This window comes from Monodelphis domestica, chromosome 2 (assembly GCF_027887165.1).
Source record: "Monodelphis domestica isolate mMonDom1 chromosome 2, mMonDom1.pri, whole genome shotgun sequence".
In the NCBI taxonomy this organism is placed as follows: domain Eukaryota; kingdom Metazoa; phylum Chordata; class Mammalia; order Didelphimorphia; family Didelphidae; genus Monodelphis; species Monodelphis domestica.
The window spans coordinates 115,300,180-115,324,823 of NC_077228.1; the positions used below are offsets into that span (position 1 = coordinate 115,300,180).

The 24,644-nt window shown below is 40.4% G+C and overlaps 1 long non-coding RNA gene across 2 annotated transcripts in view; it reads right to left on the bottom strand.

Annotated features, from left to right (window-relative positions):
• The window catches only part of LOC103098631 (uncharacterized), a 311,024-nt gene that overhangs the window by 191,372 nt on the left and 95,008 nt on the right, over window positions 1–24,644 (bottom strand). The window contains exons 2-3 of one of the 2 annotated variants that reach the window (XR_008916196.1): window positions 19,690–19,860; window positions 17,927–18,071 (exon numbers count right to left, since the gene is read on the bottom strand). This is a non-coding gene — a long non-coding RNA (uncharacterized LOC103098631). The remainder of the gene's footprint in view (window positions 1–17,926; window positions 18,072–19,689; window positions 19,861–24,644) is intronic. The other variant, XR_008916195.1, reaches the window with a different exon arrangement.

Sequence of the window (24,644 nt, forward strand, 5' to 3'; positions counted from 1 at the left end):
CTGCCTCCCCACCGAAGAGTGTTGAATCAGGGGTTTTGTTTGGATATTTGTCTTTGCTATACCTTTGAAAAGAAAAATCATTTGTTAAAAAAAAAAAACTAATCTAACTAGTAAGCAGGTAAATGAAACTGGGATTTGGGGACTCCTATAATTGGAGAGATATAATTATGAGAACTTGGTGGAGATGAGAGATACCCCAGATCCCTTAAGGATAACAGAGAATCTTAAGGGAGAGATGGAATGTAAGATATCTAACCTACAGGCAGTGGAGGCCAGAGAATCACTGTTGTGTCATTAATTGAACCCATTTGGAATGGTGGCCGAGGTCTCTTAAGAAGAAAAATTATCAGGTTGTGAAGTCTTTATGTCAGAATCTGGTATCAATGATTGAGTCATATTTGGCATAAGAGAAGCGATGATCCCTAATTTCCCAGGCAAAGTTGAGTAAGACCAGAACTGGACAAAAACTCTAGTACAAGGAAGAAGAGGTCTCTCCTTTGTCATTGCATTGTGCTGAACTAACTCTTATCTCCCACTAAGATGGGGATGCTCTGACATGTTCTTCCTCTGCAATAGGGATGGACAAAGTCCCTGGCAGAAAAGATTTTCTGTGGCAAAAGGCTACGGTTCCTCATATCTTTAGAATAGCTTGGAAGAACTACAGAACTGTAACTCAGGGATTGCACAGAACCATAATAGTCTCAACTCTGAATGCCTGCAAGTAACAGCATTTTCTGAGATCCCTACCTAGTATGCGACTGTTACGGTTTGAGGCTCCATCAAGATTTTTAAGAAAATAACACTGAAGGATTTCTATATTTGTCAGGTTTGCAAATATAAGTTCTATTTTACTTTCCTCAACTCATCAAAAACATTTTTCATCTAGTTTTGTGGACTGTGCACTTACAAAAGGACTTAGTGATGACTATTGCATCATACATATATTGCATCATATAGTGTCATATGTATCCTTTGGGTGGAGTTTATGAGCTAGAGAGGAGAGAAACTCCCCCAAACTTATCAAAACCCTCATATCCCACAAGATATAAATATATAACAAGACTTGCTTGCACAGTAGTATGGAGCAGATGGAACACAACTAGGGCCCTCCATGAGGCTCTACTTTAATCTGTTTTAAAGAAAAGGAGGAAGTATTTTAGCTAGGTTTGCAAACTCAAATCTATTTCTTTTGAGTTTAGCCATGAGATATGGAGGAGTGAAGTTGTGAAGAGCTAAGCAAGTTTCCAGGAGTCTTGAAACACCTGGGGTCTTCTGGGACTTCCTCCCTCTTTCTCTCAATTGTAGCATAGGCATCCCTGGCTGCTGAACCTCCAGAGAAGATGGGGAATAATAGCTCACTAGCACACCTGCCCACACTTTGGATGTTCAGTTCAGCACCTGATTTCGAGGAACAGAGCTCTATGCTCAGTTGATCCAATCATGAGATTTATTGAAAATATACAAAGTGACCTGTTGAACAAATGATATTGAGGGTGCTTGTTCCCTGACTCTTTTGCCATTATCTGGGAATTGCTGATATTTCTGATTTGAAGACATGAAGCAGCAGGGAATTAATCTTACCAAGAATTGCAGTCTAGATGAAAGTAGCTTTAAGGAGGTGTGCTCTGTGTTTTTATACTAATATTATGGGAGAAATATCTCTCTGAGTTCACATGGTGAATAACTGTGCCAATTATATATTAACTACAATGCAAAAATTATAGAGGCAAAAACCTAAGTTTTATTATTGTGCTGAAGCGTAGGTTCAAGCCTCAGAGAAAACCTGAACAACCATTAGGAGTCTCACAAGCCCTTTTATAGGCAAAATTACATCAGAGTGACAGAGAAATAATTCTTTTACATATTGCAATCTTGTACATTCCTCTTAGGTCATAAAAGTTAAAGAGAAGATAGATCCATAATCCCACACTGACTTCAATGCCATAAAAGTTGAAGGAACTTAGTTAAAGAGTTGTAATATCATACAACCTCTAAGGAAACAAACCTCATCAAACAAACTGAATAGGTAAACTAAGTCTAGTTACAGATTAAACTACATTTAGAGTCTTCACCAATAGTCTGATTGAAAAGGAGGATTTACATGTCTCCAAGGAGTCAGGAACCATTGAAATTCTTCCTCTGGCTTCTTATCTAAGGAATGCTTAAGGCTCTGAGTAAATATTCTCATCCCATGGGACAAGTTTGGTCAGGTAAGGTTAATATTAAGACAGACTTTTAGTTACCCAGATTTTCAAGAAGAATGGCCCTGAGTCCTGAATAATAAAAGGAAAGAAAAAAAATTCTCATAGCATTGAGGTAGTAAAAAGCAAACAAACAAACAAACAAAAAACACTGGATATTTAGAAGTACACCAATCCAGAGTCTAAAAGAAATAGGCACCTTAGAAGACACTAATCAAGAGTAGGTCAGATAAGGATAAACAAAGGGCTTGGTAGAATTCCTTTGGTATTGGGGGCTCACTTAATGGACTCATCAACCACTTTAACTGTTTCTGTCTAAATGTTACCTCCCTCCTCTCTCTGGGGGAAGGGATTCAGTCTGACCAAGCAACTTCAACTCTGTACAACTAGAAGCCAGAACACAAGAACTCCATCAAAGAGGGAATATGATAATATCCTCCACAATTGAACTCCATCTCCTGTCACCAGGTAAGATGATCTGATGGTGAATATTTTACCTGAGTAGAAAGATTCTCTACAATGAGGCCCCTTCGACTCAAGCTAACTGCTCAGTGAAGTATGAAAGGTGGAAGGACGTTCATCTCACCTATAACTATTACACCCTCCCAGCTATTTTGGTCTGACAAGTGCTAAAGTGTTTTAGATTAAACTGTTTGCTTATGTCTATAAATACCACAACATCTCACCATCGCAGAATAAAACCTGCCCTCCTCATCCAGGAGCTGCTTCTGAATCCTCAGGAGACCAATTTTGATGAAGTGAAGATGGTTGCTCTCCATTCATCCATCTGTGTACTCAGATACTTACCAGCTGTGTGACCCTGAGAAAGGCAGTTAGATGGTGCAATAGATAGAATGTCAAACTGAGAGTCAGAAAGACCTGAGTTCAAATCTGATCTCAGACACTTCCTAGTCATGTGATCCTGGGCATTTCATTTAATCCTATTTGCCTCAATTTCCTCATCTGAAAAATGAGTTGGAGAAGGACATGGCAAAACATCCAGTATCTTTGCCAAGAAAATCCCCAAAGGGATCCTAAGAGTTGGACTGAACCACAGTAACAAATGATCCTAAGCAAGACATCTAACCTCTGTCTCAGTTTCCTCATCTGAATAGGGATAATAGCATCTACCTCACAAGATTGTTATGAAGAACAAATGAGTTAACATATTGTAAAGCACTTTATAAACCTTAAAATGATATATAAATGCTAGTCACTTTCTTCCTGAAGGGTTCTGATACTAAATCTGCAAGGGCATACTGCCTCCGGGTTGGAAAAAGAAGAATGCTCCACAAGGGTGGGGAATACCTAAGAAGTACGCCTCTTTGAACATCAGTACCTAGCTCCAGCTGCCCCACATTAATGCTAGCACTCTATACAAGAAAGAATTTTAAGGGTACGCTACTTTGTGGAGGTTGCTCTAACAGACACAGACATATTTCCTGTAGCTGTTCTCCCAGTCATCCTTCTGGACCAACTTTGGGTTTTGCCATTGTAATGTGGGATATAAGCCTCACAGCCGTATTACCCAGATTGCTCAACTTCAACTTGCTGAATGCCTTGAGTCCAAAAATCACTCCAGTCTTGGTCTCCCTGTTATGAAAGAGCATTCATCTTTCAGTAATCCATCCCTAAGCTTCCCTAGGAAGACCCAAGACTTTCAGCTAGCATGAGATATACCCTGAGGATGATTTCTAGGCTATTACTAGTGTAATTGTAATATGGAATAGAATTTGTGGTCATGCCCAAATAAAGGATTGCCTCCCAAGAGCCCTGCTAAGTCTCACAATAGGAATAACATTAATCCTTGTCTTTATTGTAGTCTAGCCTAAAATTACCCAGTAAAGTAAACAGAATGGGCACATCAACTTTACACATATAGAAACCAAGACAATAAAAATTTTGACAATTGTCAAAAAATTGCATAGAGGTGGTTAACAATGAAACAGTGAGGGGGCAGCTGGGTAGCTCAGTGGATTGAGAGCCAGGCCTAGAGATGGGAGGTCCTGGGTTCAAATCTGACCTCAGACACTTCCCAGCTGTGTGACCCTGGGCAATCACTTAACCCCCATTGCCTAGCCCTTACCACTCTTCTGCCTTGGAACCAATACACAGTATTGATTCCAAGACTTTTACGACTACTTCCATTAACTCAAATATTTTCATTATGACAGGCACTCTTTTTTGTTATTGTTCAATTTTTAACAGTTATGTCCAACTCTTCATGACCCCATATGGGGTTTTCTTGGCAAAGATGTTTCTTGGCAAAGATATTGGAGTGGTTTGGCATTTCCTTCTCTAGATCATTTTGCAGATGAGAAAACTGAAGCAAACAGGGTTAAGTGACTTGTCCAGGGTCACACAGCAAGTAAGTATCTGAGGGTGTATTTGAAATGTAGGTATCACCTACATTACATTTCTTATATTCATCATCTTTTGGGAAAGATGTTTCTGAAAAATGGAGCAATCCTCTAATTTGATACATATCTAACTCTAATTTGAACACAGTATATAGCTGCTTAGAAAATAACAGGTTAGAAGGCACAAGGTTTATACCATTAATGTGAGTCTAACAGCAAAATATTCTGTTTTGTATGCATATTCTCTATGCCGGATAAACTGTCAGACCCCTCTGCCACATTTTTATGGATAATTAGAAGGTTGCAAGAAGCAGATGTTATGAAACTATCTGTGACTAGTCCTTAATGTTGGATGACAAGAACTCAGCGCCATCTCTTAATTACATGAGACACACAGAGAGGTGGGTGAAAGAGGGAAGGGAATCTTGTCAAAGTCTGACATGGAATCAAACAGTTAATCACCCAGATTGAACCTGAACATTCCAGAAAATGTTTCAGTGGGTGATTTAGAAGCAGTTCTACACTCTAAATAGTCCTGTTCCCATTCCCCTACCTGGGATTTAATAAAATTGGAAAACTTGTAGGTTATTATGGTCTCTGGGACGGGTTCAGTTCAACATTAAAAACTCATCCTGGCAGGGAACTCTTCCCATATATTCAACATCTAGTCAATTTCATTTTTCTTCATTGGATCCTTTTCAAGGTCATATGAGGAAAGAATATTGGGTCATGAATCAGAAGGCCTGAATTTTAGTTTTACCTATTCTAAAAATTATATCTGCCACTTTGATTAGCTCAATTCAGTTCCATTTGACAAGCATTTTTAAGTGGCTACTGTTTGCCGAGCATTATGCTAGATACTGGAGATGAATAGACCAAAAAAACTAAAATAATTTCTGTCCCATCAAGGCCTACTTTCTATTGGGGAAAAATTTTTTTTTCCACAGATAAGTAGTGTTTTCACTAACTGTCTCCATGTCTGGAATTCTCTCCTTCCCCATCTCTGACTCGGGGCTTCCCTGAAAAGTCCAAATTAAAATCCTATCCTCAATTTATAAGCCTTAACAGGTCTTCCTTCATTTTAATACTTTCCTTCCAAGACTACCCCTAATTTATCCTGTATACGTCTTATTTGCATATACTTCTTTCCATGCTCTGTTCCCCATTGGATTGTGAGCTCCTTAAAAACAGAGACTATTTTTGTTTGTTTCTGTTTTTCTTTCTTGGGTCCCCAAAGTTAAGGAGTTTCTGGTACATAGTGAGAGCTTACTGAATGTCGGTTGATTGAGACAATATGGTGCAATGGAATCAGTGATAAATATGGATTATTAAATTTGTAGTCACAGAAACAACTCAAGTCCTGCCTCTCCCCCTTATTACTTATATGCCTTAAACTAATTAATCTATCTGCACAATGAACTAAGTTTCCTTATTCATAAAACAAAGTTAGAATAGGTAACCTATATCTCTCACAGCTATACATCCATGATACCATTAGAAAATATAACATAAGTTGTTTTATTTGGGGAAAGTCACTTTAACAAAGTTGAGGTCTCTTGGTGGAGGTGGCACCCAAGCTTAGCCCTAAAGGGATTTCCTAGGGGCTCCTAAAGGTAAAAATGAGGAAATAGCACTCTAAGAAAGAAGCAGGAACAATCTTTGGAAGTAGAAATGGACACCTATCCCTTGGCAGCAATGCCACTTTTGATTAAGATCATGGTGGGAATAATAGTAACCGAGATACATTGGTTGGTTGGTTTTGCATCTGTGGGATCCAACCAGGATCCCCCATACATACTCTTTTTTATTTTTGACATCATCCAAGAGAGAGTATAGAATGAAATTATGTCTATAAAATCCAGCATTGGGCATGAAACCTTTCTGGCAGCTGTGAATAGGTCCATTCCTAGTTGAGCTAAGTTTTGAGCCTAATCACTCCCTTACCAAATGGAAATGGTTGGGGGAGGAGGGGCAGTGTTATGCCTCCTAAGATATTGGAGGGAAATATTTATACGTTTGTTCTTGCTATATCTTTGAAATAAATATCCCTTTATAAAAGCTAATCAATATTAACTGGTTAACGAAACTGGTATGCTAATCAATATCACCCAAAAATTGGCCTGGGAATTTAGTGAATGATCAAACAAATGGCAGCAAAAAAAAAGAGATACCCCTTAACTTCTAAGAGTACCTAAGAACCTTACAGAAGATATAGGAAGCCTAGCCCTGAGAAAGTAGGGCCAGAATTATTCTTGTTAAATACTTCCAGTGTTCTCACTCATATTTGGATAAAAATTCAAAATCCTCAGAATAATTCTCAAGGCCTTCTAGCACTCTGGAACACATTTTCCTCATCTGTAAAATGAGAACTTTAGGTGACCTCTAAGGGCCCTGTCAAGTCTAAATCTATGATCCTGTGATTCTTTTCTCTACATATATATATATTCCACTAAGTGTCCATCACATAGGGAAGGTCTCAATAAACACTGATTGAATGGATGAATGAACTAAAGGGTCAGTAACAAATCTCTGAAGTATCTCTCTCTACCTGTGAATCTCTGGATCTTCCCCTGGCTTGTTATTACCTTTATTCAGGGGTGATCTTTGGTTTAAAATTGTCACCTGACAGTACCAGTAAAGATAATATGGATGAGGATGAGAAGGTTGTCAATTCTCCTCTTGACCATTGCTTTTCAGTCAGTCAGTCAAGGAACATTTATAAAAACACCTACTATGTGCCAGTTACTCTGTTTAGCATTGAGGATACTAAGAAAGGTCAAAGACAGTCCCCATTCTCAAGGAGCCTAATGGGACTCATTTCCATCATAGCAATAAAAGGAACACAATGGAGAATGAAGTGGGGTATTATGTATATCTTGGGTTCTTCTATTCCAAGGATTTTTATCCTGGGATCTTTGAACAGGTAAGGAGTCCATTAATTTAGATAGCAAAAATTACATCTTTATTTTCACTAACCTCTAATTGAAATTTAGCATTTCCTTCAATTATTTTGAAAAATATTATTCTGGGAGGGAGATTTTAGGATTTACCTGATTGCCAATGAGGTTCACGAAACAAAAATGGTTAAGAGCAGGCCAAATAGATGCTTTCTCCCTAGAGCTCTCCTGCGGAGGCAGATCCAGCAGCTCACCTCATCAGGAAAAGATTTACTTTTCTTTTCAGAATTCCCCAACTCCACCTCTGCTCACAGCCTCTCCAGGGAGCACTGAGTCCAACGAGTTAACAGCCTCATATGGCAAAGAGTGCCTGATAGATGGATTTTATAAATGTAATCAGATGCCAGTGCCCTGCAATCTAGATGCTCCTTCTGCCCTGTCCTAACGGAAACAGCAGTAACATCCAGACAAACTAGTGCCTGTTCTCCATCCGCCAAAGCCTGCAATTTCCCCCCTCCCAAACACCTGGCATCTCGTTAATTTACCTGTGACATGTTGCTACACTTAATTGCCTTTGACAATTAGTAACATTTCAACACCTCTTTTAATGGACCAATTAAGAGAACGCTTGTCTCAGGTGCAGGAAAATAGATGGGCTAAATTTGGAGAGGGAGGGCACCGGGAACTCGAGGGAAGGAAGTGAGGGGAAGGGTTTGAGATGGGCGGGAAGAGGTTAAAGGAAGTCCCTGGTGTTAGTTTCACTTTTCTTGCTGGAAAGTCAGTTTCCATTTCTTGTCTTGCAAGGGCTATGTTATTATGCTCTTTCCCATGTTTATTGGTTTGCTGCTTGGTTTCCCAGAATGAGCATTTTTTTTTCCAGCAGACAAGCTCCTATTGCCTGAGTAGCTGGGTAATATTAATTATGGGGAAGAATGGATGCTAAGCAGTTGCTGTTGCGTTCTTCTCTTGGCCATGTTTCTGCATCGATTGCTTGGGATGCTCGATTCCCCCCAATGCATATCCTCTGCCCAATCAATGCAAAGGGTCCCTCAGGAAGGGAGCTGAGCAGGCATTACTGTTCTGGCTAAGCTCACCGTCTGGCTCTCTCATTTAACACTAGCAAGACCTTGGGCGAATTTTTGTGGCTGTGGGCTGTTTGATTTCTTCCATGCGGAACCTCCTTCTGACCCTACCTATATTAGAAGCAGAGAAAAGGGGCGCTATTCTATAATGTATTGTCAAGTAACCCTAGGAACCTTTTGGCTTAAAACTCTTCGAATAATGTCTGTATGATCAGGCCTCTGAAGTATGTGGGCTTCAGGAGTCATTGTAGTCAGGTGTGTGAAATGACTTTTAGCCATATTGGTCGGCTGCAGGGTATTGAACTGTTTCATTTCAGACGAGATCATTCACAAGAGTATGGTTTGTGATCATTAGTGTGAGAGATTTGAAAGCGTTTTTTATGTTAGGAAAAGTGGTGGCAATGGACCAGCCAGCTGCCCATCATGGAATTTGATAAGCTGTTGACAGAGCTTGACATATATCAGATTTGCCTTTTTTGTTTCAGATATCATATTAAGGACCTTGAGTTGTGGGCACCATCATACAAGGGACCAAGGCAGATGCCCTTTTTACACACAGGAAAAAACAGGTCTTGGTGAGAGGTCACAGAGAGGGAGCCATCTCTCTTTTCTGCATCCTCTTCATCATCCCCTTGATCAGCTGGGATTTTTTGTATGTGTCTTTCATCTTTCCCTGAGTAGCTGGGCGTTTGTAGCCAGGGACAAGGAACAATATCCCACACGGGAGAAATACAATAATGAGTCTTTGCAAGCTGAGATATGTCCTGCCTGATCCCTTAGGTTGCTAGGGCTGCAATCTTCTGAAATCCACAATGAATTTGTCACGACCTTTCCTTCCAAAAAGGCATCCTCCTCTCCCCTCTTCTACAAACCCTGAGCCGCAGTGGCAATGACTGGAACACCGGATTTAGAAAAAGAACTATCACCCGCCTCTTCTGATTCCTCATTAGCAAACTACCTCCCTGCTACTTGCTTAAGAAGGCTCAGGAAGAGAAATACAGGATGACTCTCAGGCTAGGAAAAAGACACCTTGTTTCCATTACTAGGTAGGGTGGGCTATTTCTTGAATCCAACCCATTGCCACTGTGCTAAGCCTTCCTAGAGCCTGGGTGGTAAAGCACTATGCTAATTGTATTACTTTGGCTGGGCATTAGCAAGGACCTGTTCAGGTCCTAAATAGAACCTACTCTATAACAGCAGAATTGACAAATGGGGCATATCCTTGAAGCCACTGTGCGAAGATAATGGGTTACATAAATCAAAAGTTCAGTAATTTACCTCTCAGATATGGGCAGTGAATAGGGATTTTAAGTTAATAGGGGGGTGATATATTTTATAAAACCTCCACTGCCTTAGATACTGTTCTAGAGATCTGGTTTTAGAGAAGGCAGAGGTACAGTGCAAAGAGCTTTGGCTTAGGAGCCAGTAATCCCAGATTCTAAAACTAGCAAAGAGCCAGTGGGCCAATAATATCTCATATTTCTATGATGTTTCATTTTTTAAGCATTTGAGGACAAGTTTTATTATCTCCATTTTACTGATATAAAAACTGGAGCTCAGAGGGATTGATTAAGTGACTTGTCTGCATCCACTCTACTAGTAAAAGGATGCCAACAAGATTCAAATCTAAGTCTTCTGGCTTCAACTCTAGTTTGGTTTTTGTTTTGTTTTTCCCTACTATGCTACCTGGTCTCTTAAATAATTTCATTTCCTGAGTGTGAGTTTTTATGTCTGTAAATCAAGGTGAGGAGAGTTGGATTTTTGAGATTTTTTTCTAACTTTAACAACATATTATTCTGTGCTTTCTAAGAATCCTAAGACTAGTCATAAAATCTTATCTACAGAGAGGGAAATAGAGGCACAGAGTCAGGAGACCATTTCACAAATAGTACCAAAATTTCCTGCTTCCATTCACCATATACACCACTGCCTCAGGATAAAATAAGAAAAAAGACAGTCCTTTCTGCCCACCACTCATCTATCACTTTAAATGGAAAGTTAATATAATTCTCATCCATTTCTACTTCTTAAGTAGTTGTTTTTCTCTCTGGGTATGACTGGGTGACCTAATTCACAGTTTCTTCCCTCTGGTTATGGCTTAACCATAGACATGATTTGTATTCCAAGTTTGTGTCATTGGTGTGAATGAATACCTGAGACCCTGAAAAACCTGTAGGATAAAATGACTTTTTCAATTTTGAATTTAGTCCATCTAGGGTTGTTAGTTGGAAGGGTGGAATAGAGAAGAAGTCATTTGTTGAACTGAATGCCCTGAGAAGCTTGAGAAGATCATGGATGAAAGACTCATTCACTGACTGCAAGGGCACCATGCAGTAGTGGGGAAGGGCCTAAGGACCTCTGTTCCTTTATTTTATTTCCTCCCACCACCTTCAGTCCATGTGCCCAAGAAATGGGCTGGGAGCTTAGGTCATTTTTGTTTATTCTTTTCAGTTCTAGGTTCAGGGGATGTGCATCTTGAAGACCAGGATTCTAGGTATAATAATTAAAATTTTCTTAAAGACTCTATATTAAATTATAATAGTAGAGAGAGAGAGAGAGAGAGAGAGAGAGAGAGAGAGAGAGAGAGAGAGAGAGAGAGAGAGAGAAGCTCTGTTTTTTTGGGGGGGAAAAGAGACCACAATGCTCCTGTACTCTGACCTATAAAGCTAGTCTCTTTCCACCTTCTCAGATTCTCTAATTGGCCAGGCTTTACTTCTATCCCAGTCCTAGAGTCCTAAATTTCAACCATGTCACCTATGGCACTTCTGCTGGTCAGGAACTGAATTTCCATGAGGCAAATTAGTCACATGACTCAATAGCATCCTATCTAATGAGTTGAGTCAATATAGCATCCTATCTAATGAGGGGTTTCAACCAGTCCATCAGGAAAGCTCTAAGAAGCCAGAGTCCCAGGACTCAAGCCCAGAGCACCCGCTCCTCACACTTTGGATTTAGATATTGGTGGAACTAATGATGGATAGTAACTGGGTTAAACTGTGAATATAATTGCTTCTTTCCTATCCTCCCCCCAAACCAAAGTGGTATAGGGAGGATTATGCTCCTGGAATAAATGTTGGTACATTTATTCTGGCTATGCCTTTGAATTAAATATGCCTTTTTTGGCATAGGAACATTTATTAAGAGGTGGAAAGGACCTTACCGATACTGAGTTCCAACTTGAGTTTTGAGTTAGAGGTATTTAATTCAATTCTTCACCTTAAAGAAGAGAAAACTGAGACCCAGAGAAATAAGTGATACATTCAAGGTCACACAGATAGTAGTATAGCACAGAACTAATATTTGAGGCCAGGTCCTCTGATTCAAAATCCACTGTTTTGTTTTGTTTCCCAACACTTTATGGGCCACAGAATCCCTTGGAGAATGATGACTGAATGAAGAGTGGGAAAGAGAGAAAGGGAATGGAAGCAGATCTACAATTGAGTATGTGTGTAGATGAGGGTCAAGATGATGGGTCCAATTCAATAAAATAAGGTCTAAAGATGTGAGAAGTCATCCATCTCCTTGGGAGATGGGAGCCATCCAAGGCTCCCAATAAGGAGGTCTTTTTCAATTTCACTTTCCATGGGAAGGAACTCATCCAGTATGGAAGAAAAGTGGCCCTGGCTCTGTAGAAATGAACAAGTAAACAAACAAATGGGAGCTGGGAAGGAAGAGATGGTTTATGAATAAAACAATGTTTTATTAAGTCGCTATTAAATTTCAATTGAAGAGTACTTGGGATACATAGATGCAGACATATTCCTGAAACTAATTGGTTTTCCACATCTGCCTTCCTTCCTAATTGGACTAATTACTGCACTGTAGGATCATGTTCACTGCACTACAGAAAGCAGGAAACCCTGATTTACAGTGAGAGGAGCAGCAATTAGAGGGAATTAATTCATAAAGCAACATCTAAATAAATCATATAATGAGAAGACAGCAATGTAATTATTGTGACTGGTGGGTCCCTTGTGGGGAACATCAGACTTAAACCTCACACCAAGCTACTCGGCTCTCCCTGGATCAGAACAGAAGCTCTTCTTTCTTCAAGCATGCATTACCTATTCTTGAAGGCCTAATTGAAGTGCCCTGTTGAAAACAATATGGCCTAACACTTCTTCTCTCCAGTGACAAAGAAAAAAAATTAAATTCTTGACACCTTAATATTTGTCCTTTGTCAGGATTAAATATGAGCTCAGCGTGATGGGACTAATGTGTTCTGGCCACAGCTTCAGAACTCGAGCCTTTACAGACTTTAGCATCATTACGAATCTTTCCTGTGCCTCCATTTGGCATATTTGGGGTTGTAGCTAAAAGAGCTTATTAGTAAGAATAGCATGTTTAACTCCAGGATTTCAATAATTCATTTCCCCCTGCCATGAGGTAACGGGCTGTGGTCTTGCTTTGCTGGTAGAGATCAGAAGGCCTGGGGCTGTTCTCCTGCACTCCCCTTTATCAGCTGAGCTCCTCCTTCATCTCCTGGTTATTAGTGTTACCCCTGGTGGGTTCCTTCATCCCACCAATCCTCTACCTTTGATGTTCTCCCGACACCCTCCCCTGTTATCCAGCTTACACTCCAGTGGGGGCTCCTTGTAAACAGACACTGGCAGAGCCAGTACAAAGAGATTGATACTTTTAAAAAGTCGTTTCCTAATGAGGAATTAGAAGAGGTTGTTTTCCAGTCCTGAATGGCTTTTCCAATTGCCTCATGATTTGACTCTGACCTTTCAAGATCATGAGTAAGACAATGAGTCAGTTGTTCTAAGGACCTACAAAAGACACATTCTCTATCCAGAAGGAGCTTTCCTTTCATCCTAGTCATGACCATCACCTACCCACTCTAGCCTCTCCACTTTACATCATTAATGTCCACTGTGTCAGTTCTGTCTGCATGGCAAGTCTGTATGTTCTCTTCATGTGCTCGCTGAATGTTAGGAAATGAATGTAAGAAAAAAATTATAAAATACAAAAACTGCCTAAGAAAAGTGTGCTTCCAAGGACCCCTTGGGAAGATATTAAATTTTTATACTATGTTACTGGCCATTTGGAAGAGAGAATCATATCAATTTGGAATCATATCATCTCAAAGTTGGAAAGACTTTAGAAGTCATCTTGTCACATCTATGGCTGGAAATAATTCCCTCTGAAACATATTCCACAAATGGTCATTGTAGCCTTTGTTCTTCCAATGAACTGAACTAGCTACCTAGCAAGTATATGCATTTTTCTATGCATAGCTCTATTCTTGGTAAGTTCTTCTTTCCAGCAAGTCTAAGTTAAATTCATCTTTGCAATTCCAATACGTTACTACTAGTTCTGTCTACTTTGGGAAGCTGTGATTTGCTCTTTGAGCAAAGACTTTGCTTCCCAAGTGATGGTAGTCTGAATGACACTGAATGACACGTGTATTAATTAAAATCTTGAACCCTGGGACTTCATCCCCCAGAAGTCCTTCAGTATTTCCCAGAATTCCTCTCTTCTCTCCACCACCTCTGCATGATCATGTTTGTATATAGTTCAGGGTAAGCCATGCCCTCATTCTCTTCTCTTGGGACTGAGCTGAGTTAGGCAGGCTTTATTCTAGCTTTTTATTTCAAGTTATTATTAATAAAACTTTTAAAATATAATGCTTGATTATTATATATTGATTTCCAAACCAACACATGATTTAATAAATTCATTTCAGGTCAACATGAATGAAAAAGCATTTATCAAGTACTTATAATGTGTCATGTGCTGGAGATACAAATAAGAAAGTGAGACAGTCCTTGCTTTCAAGAAGGCTACATTCTTTTTTGTTGTTGTTGTTAGCATTTATGAATGTATATACTTACATATATAAAGTATGCACCATGTCAATGTGGAAATCTAGAAGTCCCCATGTTAACAACCATAACCAGAGTATAATACATATGATTTGTTATATATGTGAAACAAATTATAATAAATATGCTTATCCAAGAGAAACAAATTCTCCTATTTGCTATTTCCAGAAATCAATGTCTTATTCTTTTTTTTCCTCCTTCCTACTCTATCTGTTTCTTTCTTGGTGGTGGATATCCTTTTTCATCACAAGTCCCTTAGAATTGTCCTGGACCCTTGCCTTGTTGATAATGGTCCATTCATTCATAGTTGATCATCAAATGTTATTGTTGTTACTAGGTACAGTGTTCTCTTGGTTCTTCTACTCACTTCACTTTGCGTTACTTCATACAAGTCTTTCCAGAAGGTTACATCCTCATTGGAGGAAGACAATACTACATAGGAAGATTCACCAGTAGAGTGAATGGCAATGTCCAGAGTGGTTTTTTTCAATTAATTAATATTTTGTATTCAGATCCTTTCTCCATAGAAAGCATCATTCTGCAAAATATATAGATTATATCTTGCATGTTTCCAATTCTCAGTGTAAGTGTATACTATGTGCTTGGCACTGTGCTAGGCACAGGAGATACAAAGACAAAATGAAATGGCCTTTATCCTCAAGGCCCTTACATTCTACTGGGAGAGGGTAGAAAACAACATGTACACAGCAAAATAAATACAGACTAATTTATTAAGGGAAAAATAATAACTGTTGAGAATCAAGCAAAGTCTCTTCTAAGAGTAAGTTTGAGTTGAAACCTAATAAGAAAAAAGGTTAGAAGAAACAGGTAAGGTGAGAAAAGTGAACATTCTAGGTATGGAGGACAGTCATCTGGGCAAAGGCATAGAGATGATCATTGAAGAGTTGCAAGGGGGGTGGAGGGTGGGAAGATGTGCAGCTAGGTAGCTCAGTGGATTGAGAGCCAGACCCAGAGATGGGAGGTCCTGGATTCAAATCTGACCTCAGACACTTTGTAGCTGTGTGACCCTGGATAAGTCATTTAACCCCCATTGCCTAGCCCTTACTGCTCTTCAGCCTTAGAACCAACATATAATGTTGATTCTAAGATGGAAGATAAGGGTTTTTTAAAAAAAAAAGTTGCAAGGAGACTTAGGAGTCACCTAGGGCAATCTCCTCATGTTATAGATGAAGAAACTGAGGACTGCTTTGTCCTCATGTTCTTAATGGAGTTAAAACAATTGATTTGTCAAAGTTCTTCAGCACGGGAATGGAGAATGAACCCACAACCCTCCACTGCTTGTTTTCCCTTAAATGTTGCCTAGTCACATCACATTAGACCTTGTCAAATCACATACACACGATGGAGAAGAATTAACATAATATGATGTCCCAGGGCATGTCTGTCTCCTGACACACCACAAATCCCTCCCATCAGAAAGCTAAGCTTTGCATCCAGACAATTACCCGATTTTAACAGAGGCTTCATCCATTCTGAGACAGGATGACATAGCCTGAGTTCAGACAGGCAGAAACAGATCCATCTCGATGGCTGATGCTTCTGCTACTGTGAAGGAATGAAGTTAGCAAGAAGGAGAAAACAGAGCCCCCGCTGGCTCGTGGTACATCATGTGTGGGATTTGTGTTAGAAGGATATTGAGAACTAATCATGGAAAGAGACAAAGTAAAAGAGACAGAGATTTGCTTAATATGATTCATTATTCATTTCCTCAGGAAAATGGGAACTCATTCCTAGTTTCGTCTTTCTACATGGTTTTCTTCTTTCCCATATTCCCCACTGTACAAAAATGGGAGAGTGGCAGCTGAAAGGGACCTCAGAGGTCACAGGAAGTACTCTTCTCTGCATTTTACAGATGAGATAACCGAGGCCCAGGGAGATAAAGTGATTTACCCACAGCTAGATGCAGCTAGCAAATTACAGATCTGGAATTCTCTTTCTACTCCAAACAACAATAATAATTATAATCATAACCATCTCACACTTATGTACCACTTTCAGGCTGGCAAAGCACTTGACTCATAACAACTCAGGGAGGCAGGTAGTACAAAGTATTTTTAATCCCCATTTTACATTAGAAGAAACTGAGGTTCCAGGTCTCTTTCCATTGTACAATGTTGTTTGCTACAAGTCAGTATAGCTGTCTAAGGAGCAGCATGGTCTTACACTGAAAAGGCATCAGTGGGACTTTCAAGACATTAGGCAAGCTACTTAATGTCATTTTTTCACCTGTAAAATGGGAGTGGTATAATTTTCACCTAAATCATAGCATAGGATTGATGTTTGGGGTTGGGGGGGGAAGAGAAAGATAGAAACAGAACAAAAACCAGAGACAGGCATAGAAACAGAGACAGAAAGAGACAGAAAACTCTTTTATTAAGAGCTTACCCTGGGAGCAGATGGGTGGCTCAGTGGATTGAGAGTCAGGCTCTGAGACAGGGGGGTTCTAGGTTCAAATCTGACCTCAGACATTTCCTAGCTGTGTGACCCTGGGTAAGTCACTTAATTCTCATTGCCTAGCCCTTTAGCTCTTCTGCCTTAGAACCAATACACAGTGAATCTAAGACAGAAGGTAAGGGTTTCAAAAAAGAAGAGCTTACCCTGATTATCCAAATACAAGCAAACAAAACAATTCCAGCCCTCAAGGTGCTTACACTTATAAAGTAGAGCTGGAGTGGGTAGTGGTAGGTATGCTTTGGAGATTAGAGTACTATTGGGAGATGGTTGAGGGGAAACAGAGAGGTGTGTGCAAGATAAGGTAAAAGTTCACATGTCAGAGCCTCTCACTCTAGGCACAGAGACCAAAGTGAGTCTTAAGTGAAGATGAGAAATAGAGTGGACTGATCCCTGACAAAATATGGAGAAAGTCCAGCTGAATAAGTTCTTCATAAATCTTAATGTGATCAAGGAGAATTGATATTATTTCCAGATCCATAAAAGTCTAAACAGCTCCCACTTATGGCCTTTGGCTCATCCAAAAATTCCAAAACACTTTAAGAAGGCAACAACTTTATCCCTAAATATCTCCCCCCATTTCTGCTGTGTAACTTGGGTGCTAGTGATCTGAGTCAGTAAAAAAAGTTGAGGGGAAGGAAAGAATGAAATTTATGATAGGCAGCCTTCAAAGGAGCAAACAAATAAATAAAATGTTAAAGCTGAACATTTCCTGGGAACCAAATACAATCTATAGAGGTACCCAGAAATTATATGCAAACACCATGCAATTGTAATGTAGATATCCTTCAAATGTACCAGTGGCCTCTACCAGTATTTAATTGGCCTGGAATGTAGACCTGGGGACCATGATGAAGGGGGCCACATCTCAAGAGAACTGGCGATGACCCAACAGACTTATATAGCATTGCAGCCTGAAGCTGAGTCTCAATCTGGCTATTCAGAGAATGAATTGACTCAGGCAATTCACTCAACCAACCAATTCAGTGGGAAAATGTCAAGCAAATTGTTTGGTCTACAATTAAGGCAGAACTGAGACAGCCACCTGTCACCCACTTCTGGGCTTTCCAACCATCAAAAGCTTACCTAGAAAGTCCAAGTGACTTGTCCAAGATCACACAGGTAAATAAGAAGCAGATCAGGGAGTCTGAGCTGGGATTCAAACTCCCTTCCTTGGACATAAATCCAATGATCTGTCCATGGTAGCACAATCGTTCTTATCACCACAATCCTGTGAGAGGTACAAGTATTTTTACCCAAATATTACCTCATGTTCTGATGAGGAAACTGAAGTACAGGAAAAAGAAAGGATTTGCTGATGATTGTGACCACATAAGTACTAAGTGTGATCATTTAAGCTCCTATCCTAACTCTAAGCCCAAAGCTTTTTCTGCTTACCAATCTTAATAGTGTTGGCAAAGTCGTGGTGTGCAGAGTGGCACTTTGGGAGCTGCTCCTTTCCCTCTCTTCCTAGCACCCAAGGACATTTTTTTGCATGCCCCACCCCTCTGTCCAGCTGCCCAAAGCAAGCACTTCCTCCCTTATTTCTCTCTGGTAATGAGAGAGGACTCCTCACAGACAGCTTGAATTTGCCCTCTGGGCACTCGAAACCTTAAAGGTACACCAAGGCTGAATTATATACACAGGCATCTTGAAATACTGTTCTTCATTAGCTATAGATGATTAAGAGCTCATGGAGAGCCCTGACCTGGGAGCCAGCAATCTGGTGCTCTACTGCTGCCTCTGATACTAGATAATCGTGTGGTCTTGGTCAAGTTACTTCTCTTTGGACTAGTCCTGGAATGTTTAGTGACAACTAGCACCTCTGGCATGAGGGTCTGCTCAGTGCTTTTCATGGTTGCTCACCCACATTTGGTGCCCACTTGGTACTCCATTCTTACCTGGGGCTCCAAGAAACTATGGCATGCTTATTGGTCACACCCTGATGAAACCAACTTGACAGATGGACTAAGCCAATTTGAAAGTAGCCAACAAGCTTTAAAACCTGTTGGTGATCTAGGGAAATGAATACCCCAAGCATGTGAAGGCTTCCCCCAGCAGAAATGGGGAAAATGGGCAAATCAAAACAATTTGTTCCCAACTCCTTGAAGGTGACTGAAGCAAGTACTACTGGAGAGTGTTTAAAACTTGGTCAGACATTGCAGACACCAAGGTCTCAGGTCACCCTGATTTTTGTCTTACCAATGAACCTCAATGGAAGAGAGAATGAGGCTGACAATTTTGTGCAATTCAGCCTCACTAAAATATATTCATCATGTCATTAGTCATCTTCAAAAACAAAGGACAATCATAATGATCACCAAAAAACTTGGTTTTGGGGCTTTCTGTCAGTCTCCCCTCTTGGAGCTTTGTCAGATCTCTCAGTGCAGTATCTGGGGGAGGAGTGTTGGAGTTTGCCCTTCCCTGTCCTCTGGAGGCTTTTTATTGAATTAAAGTTCAGCAGTCAATGAGGGAGGGGTATTGCAGCCTAGGCTTCCCTGAGTTCTGAAGACTTTTGATGGGATTAAGTTCAGCTGAGCTAGGCTAGGTGTGTTCTGAGGCTAAAAACCTCCTGGAAGGCTGGAGCAGTATGGAAGATCTCCATGGCTCTGATCAGGCTGCCAGCTCCCTCCCTCTCTAGCTCTGTGCTTGATGCTCTGAGCTTGGCACAGCCCTGCCCACACCCTTCAGACCAGCACCTTTGCCCACCCAGAGGTTCCCACTGCAGCTGGAGGCTTAGCACTCTGGGTGGGAGGGAAGGGGGGAGGGGTCCTGGGACCTTCCTTCTTCCTTCCCCTTAAACCCAAGTGTTCTCGGATTCCAGATTGGAGGGGGGGGGGGGAATGTACCTTTTGAGTTGAGTCCAGCAGGAGGGTTCCTTGGCTCTGTCTTGTTGTTAGGTCTGATTTTCAGTCCCCTAGGAGCATTCAGTTTGTGATCCATAAGGAAGGGTTTTCAGAGGTCTGAACTCCTGCTCCTTCTATGTGGCCATCTTGACTCCGCCTCTTCTCACCAAAAAACTTGGAAAGACATATGAAGTAATGCAAAGTGAAGTGAGCAGAACCGGAATGTTGTATGCAGGAACAACAATAATGTATAATGATCAACTGTGAATGACTTCACTATGAACAACAAGGCAAGGATCCAGGACAACCACAAGGGTCTCACAATAAAAAAGGATATGCACTGCCCTAGAAGGAGCAGAAGGAGTCCAAATATAGACTGAAACATATCGTTCTTTACTTTGTTTCCTCTATGAATTTTTCTTTAGTGTAAGCAGTATGTCTTGTTTTACAATAGGGAAATATATATTATATGATAATATATGTATGACTTATATTATAAAAAATGGAGACTTGAATCCAGGACTTCAACCCCCAGAAGTCCTTGCTCCACTTCCCCAGAATGCTTTGTAATCTCACTGAATTCTCACCTGGGCCAAGAGCAAATGATTATTAAAAGGGTCTCCACCATGGGGGTGGGGGGGGGGATGGGGGCTCTTCTCTTCCTGTCTCCTCTGGCAAACAGACTCGTCTCATGATGTGAGTGAAATTTGGGTGGGCCTCATGGCCCACCTAGCACATGCTTCTCTTGCTTGTATTTTCTTTAACCCTTGACCTTTAACAAACCTCATAAAAATAATACTCCTTGCAGAGAGAAACTAATTTCTACCTGCTTCAGCTTCCCCTAAATTTTAATCTTAACAATATAATATCGCCAGCCTTCTTGAGGAGGGGGAAGGAGTAGGAAGGAGAAAGAGGACGTGGATGGCAAAATGTCAGAAAACAAATAATAAAATGTAAAACCCAGTTTAATTGCTTGTTGGCTATGGGAGGTGGGGAGGGAAAGAATATGAATCATGTAACCATGGAAAAATACTCTAAAATAAATAATTAATTTTAAAAAGACAGCAAATAGTAAAAAATCATAATTAACTAATTGACATGTTATCTGTGGAGGGAGGAAAGAACAATAGCAACTAGGGGAAACAGTAGATAGAGCACTAGGCCTGGAGTCAGTGGACTTGGGTTCAAACATGACCTCAGAGATTTCCTGACTGTGTGACCCTGAGCAAGTCACTTAACCCCATTTGCTTAGCCCTTGCCTTTCTAGCTTAGGGTTGTCACTAAGACAGGAAGTAAAAATTGACAAACAGCAACTGCTAGTAGTTTCAAGAATAGCTAGCATTTATATAGGCCTTTAAAGTCTGTTTTACAAATACAATCTCATTTGATCTTCCTTCAGCTCTGAGTAGTGGATACTATTATTATCCCTATTTTACAGTCAAGGAAACTGAAGCAAAAAGGATTAAATGACTTGTCCAGGGTCACACATCCAGTAAATGAGGCGAGATTTTCACTTAAGGCTTTCTGACTTCTGGGCCAGTGCTCTAGCTACTGTACTGTACTACCTAGCCTTCTCTTTGATATGAGAGAGTTGGGTTTGAGTAATTACCTCTTTTGTCTTCTAGCTCTAAAATGTACTGGTGAGTCCTTGAAATCACACCTCATATAGGTAGCTACAAAAAGCTGGGAAAGAGGAGTCCACAGATGTTGGGCCTGCAAAGACTGTAATAGAATGAAAGGTTGGTGGAGAGCGGGCAGTAGGATGCTCCCTTTAAGGTGGGGTGTAATTGGAGAGAGGGAAGTGCATCTCCGGAGAATTTTACTGGTTCCAGTGGTTTGAAGGATCAAAGGCAAGTCAGTCCTCTCCAACAACTCCCTGATGCTCCTTTGCATTTAAAAGCTTTACTATTTACTTACAAATTATAGTGGTTTGGATGCAAATGAACCACTTGAGGACAGTTTCCTCTCCCCTAGATTAGTGGAAAACAGGGAAGAAATTGACCGGGAAAGCCATGTACATAGCCTGACCTGAGGCCTATTAAAATACAGCTCTGGTTTAATTATTCCGATTTGAGAAGTATTAGGCAATTAGACACTTGCAAAGTGGCAGGGAGCAGGGCTGTCAGAGGGATTTCTCTTTCAATTACGAACAAACTGGTTTAGACGGTTTGGATAATTTGGATGCAGCAGAAAGTCCTGACCAGAGCCTCCTGGTGGAATAAACAACAGGTAATAGTGTCAGGAGAGGAACATTGCCACCCTGGCTGCCAAGGATGTACTGTGTGTCCCTGAGCCTGGTATTTATTTCTTTGGACTCAGCTTCTTTCCTTGTAAAAAAAGCAGGCATGATCCTTGTGACCTCTCCAATTTCTTGTCCTTTTCCTTGTCCCATCAGCCTTCCCTCCATCCCCAACATATGCCTTAGTTGTTTAGGCTAAAGAGGATTGATTCTTGGGATTGTCGACATGGAATCTAGAAACGCCAAACTTGTAGCCTAGTGAGATCTGATAAACCCCAAGTTTTAGGACTACCTTTTAAATTGGAGACCCCAAAGTTTGTTCCCTGTTCCTGGTGATAATCCAACCCGAAGGGAATCTCAGGCTAGCAGTTTCAAACTGAATAATGGACCCTATTGTATGAGAGACCCTTTTCCCAAGAAGACCCACACCTAGGCAGTGACCATCCTTTTAGTATCCATTGAAAGCAGCCCCTTCCCTAAGACCCTAGCCTCTAGCTATGATTCTTTTCCCAAGCTTGATTGTGTTCTTTCACTGTAGTTTGAACACTCCATTTTCTTTGTAGCTATAGCTATGTCAATCATCTTTCCCTGCCCCTGAATTTCCCCCAAATGGTATATAGGTTCCCCAAGTTCTTTTGTTCCTTGGAGTTGTCAATCTAGCTTGGTTGGCTCTTCCAGGGGTCAGTGTCCAGAGCATCTAGAGTTCAATCCTCAGACTCTGTGTAGTTGTTAGCATACAGCTCTGTGTGGAGACCTACTATCACAATGAACCCCTTTTCCTTGATTAAAGAGTGACTTTTCTGACTATTTAATACTTCTATGTTTTTCCAAGTCAACAGGATCATGGAATTAGAACTAGAGGGTAATCAAGTTCATTTCCCATTTTTTACAACTAAAGAAACTGAGGCCCAAGGCAATTCAGTGGGTTTCCTAATACCACACAAATAGTAAGCATCAGAGGCAAGATTTGATTCTAGGTCCTCAGACCTCTTCTGCAATTTGGAAAGAAAAAAATCAACATAAATATAAAGCCAATGCTATGCTCACTTCTGAATTTAAGGTGGCCAGCGTACTATTTTAGATCAGGGTCTGTTAGGGTCTAGTTCATCACCCACCACCAAGGAAAAACCCACAGACAATGCAATCAAGCAGAAGGGTCCTTTATTCTGGTACACACCAGGGGAAGCTCAGCATAAGAGTTCCGCCTGCAGTTGTGAGTGCAGTCTTTTATACCCAATGCCTGACAGCATATCACTAGCCACCATACGTGGCCCACAAGTTTCTCCTGGAATCTATGTTTTGGACGTCAGTACAAGTTTCTCCTGGACTCTACATTTTGGGCGTCGGCACATTTAGGTTCCCTGACGGGGGTCTGTTGGTCAGATGTTCTATAGTGATATGTGCTGTACTGACCAAGCAGCTCCCTGCTTGGGGCTCCTTCAGGTTAACTCCTCATTTAGGTGGGCAGTTTACTGTAGTGGAAATAATTCTTTGGTTGGAACCCCTAGATTCATCTCTTGGCTCTAATAAACACTGGTTGTGAGTTTCTTACTTTACATCTCAGAAGAATAATATTTATAAAACCTACCTCAGTGGATTGTTGAGACAAGCATCAGCCTGAAATTGTCTGAAATTATCATCTTTTGAACTAAGGTCCCCTCTTAAGATCTACCAGGAAACTGAAACCTAATTCCTTCTCCTCTACATAACTGGTTGGAGTTCAAGAAAATTGTCTATGAGTTTCTTTCTCATGCTGAATAAGCATTCACATCTGTCTCTACTATGTGATTTTAGTAGGAAATCTGTCAGTCTCCTGGTTGCTCCCATCTCTTGAACTAGAGTCCACTCTCAGGTACTCTCTTCTCTGATACTCTGACATTTCTTATCTCATAAAATCATTCCATATCTGATATTCCTTTTACTTTAAAGATCACATGAAAAACTGCTTTTGGCAAAACACACTGGGCAGAATTATAAGGACTGAACTCTTATTGATCAGCCCCCCATTACACTGGTACGGTCATAGTATTAATCAGGAAATTCATCAAATCAATCAGGTACCTCTTCTGATCAATCTTCCTTGCATATGCCTTAACCCAAAGTGGTGATTAAAATCAGAGAAACCTAGTTCTAGAATGGACAGGAGAGATCATATTGTCCAGCCTCCTTGTTTTACAAATTAACTGAGGTTCAAAGAGAAATGATTATAACCCAAAATGAAATAGCTGATTGGTGTCAGAATTAGAAGGAAGGAAGGAAGGGAAGAAATAAGGAAGTAACAGTGAAGATACTTAGCTCTTCCTTGATTGTGAAGATTAAATTGTAATCCCCTGATTGTAACAATGAAGGTACTTAGCTCTTCCATTATTGTGAAGATTAAATTGTAATCTCTTATCTATTTTTAGATTTAAATCTCCAAAAAGTGTTAACTCAGTATTTGAAGTAGATCTACCCATTTTAACCAAAAAAGGTACAAACTAACTACTAAAGGTGTGAACTAACTACTAAAGGTAGGAACTAACTACAAAAGGTGTGATATAACCAAAAAAGGTATAACTAACCACAAAAAGGTGTGAACACCCATTTCATGCATTGAGTGGGAGGTCTATGACCCATGTGTGAATGAATGGGCAGTCATGGAGAGGAGTGTCTGCTGTGATTGGTAGAAGTGAAATTTAGGGTAGGTGACACAAGAGAAAAAGATCTTTAAATAGAGGAT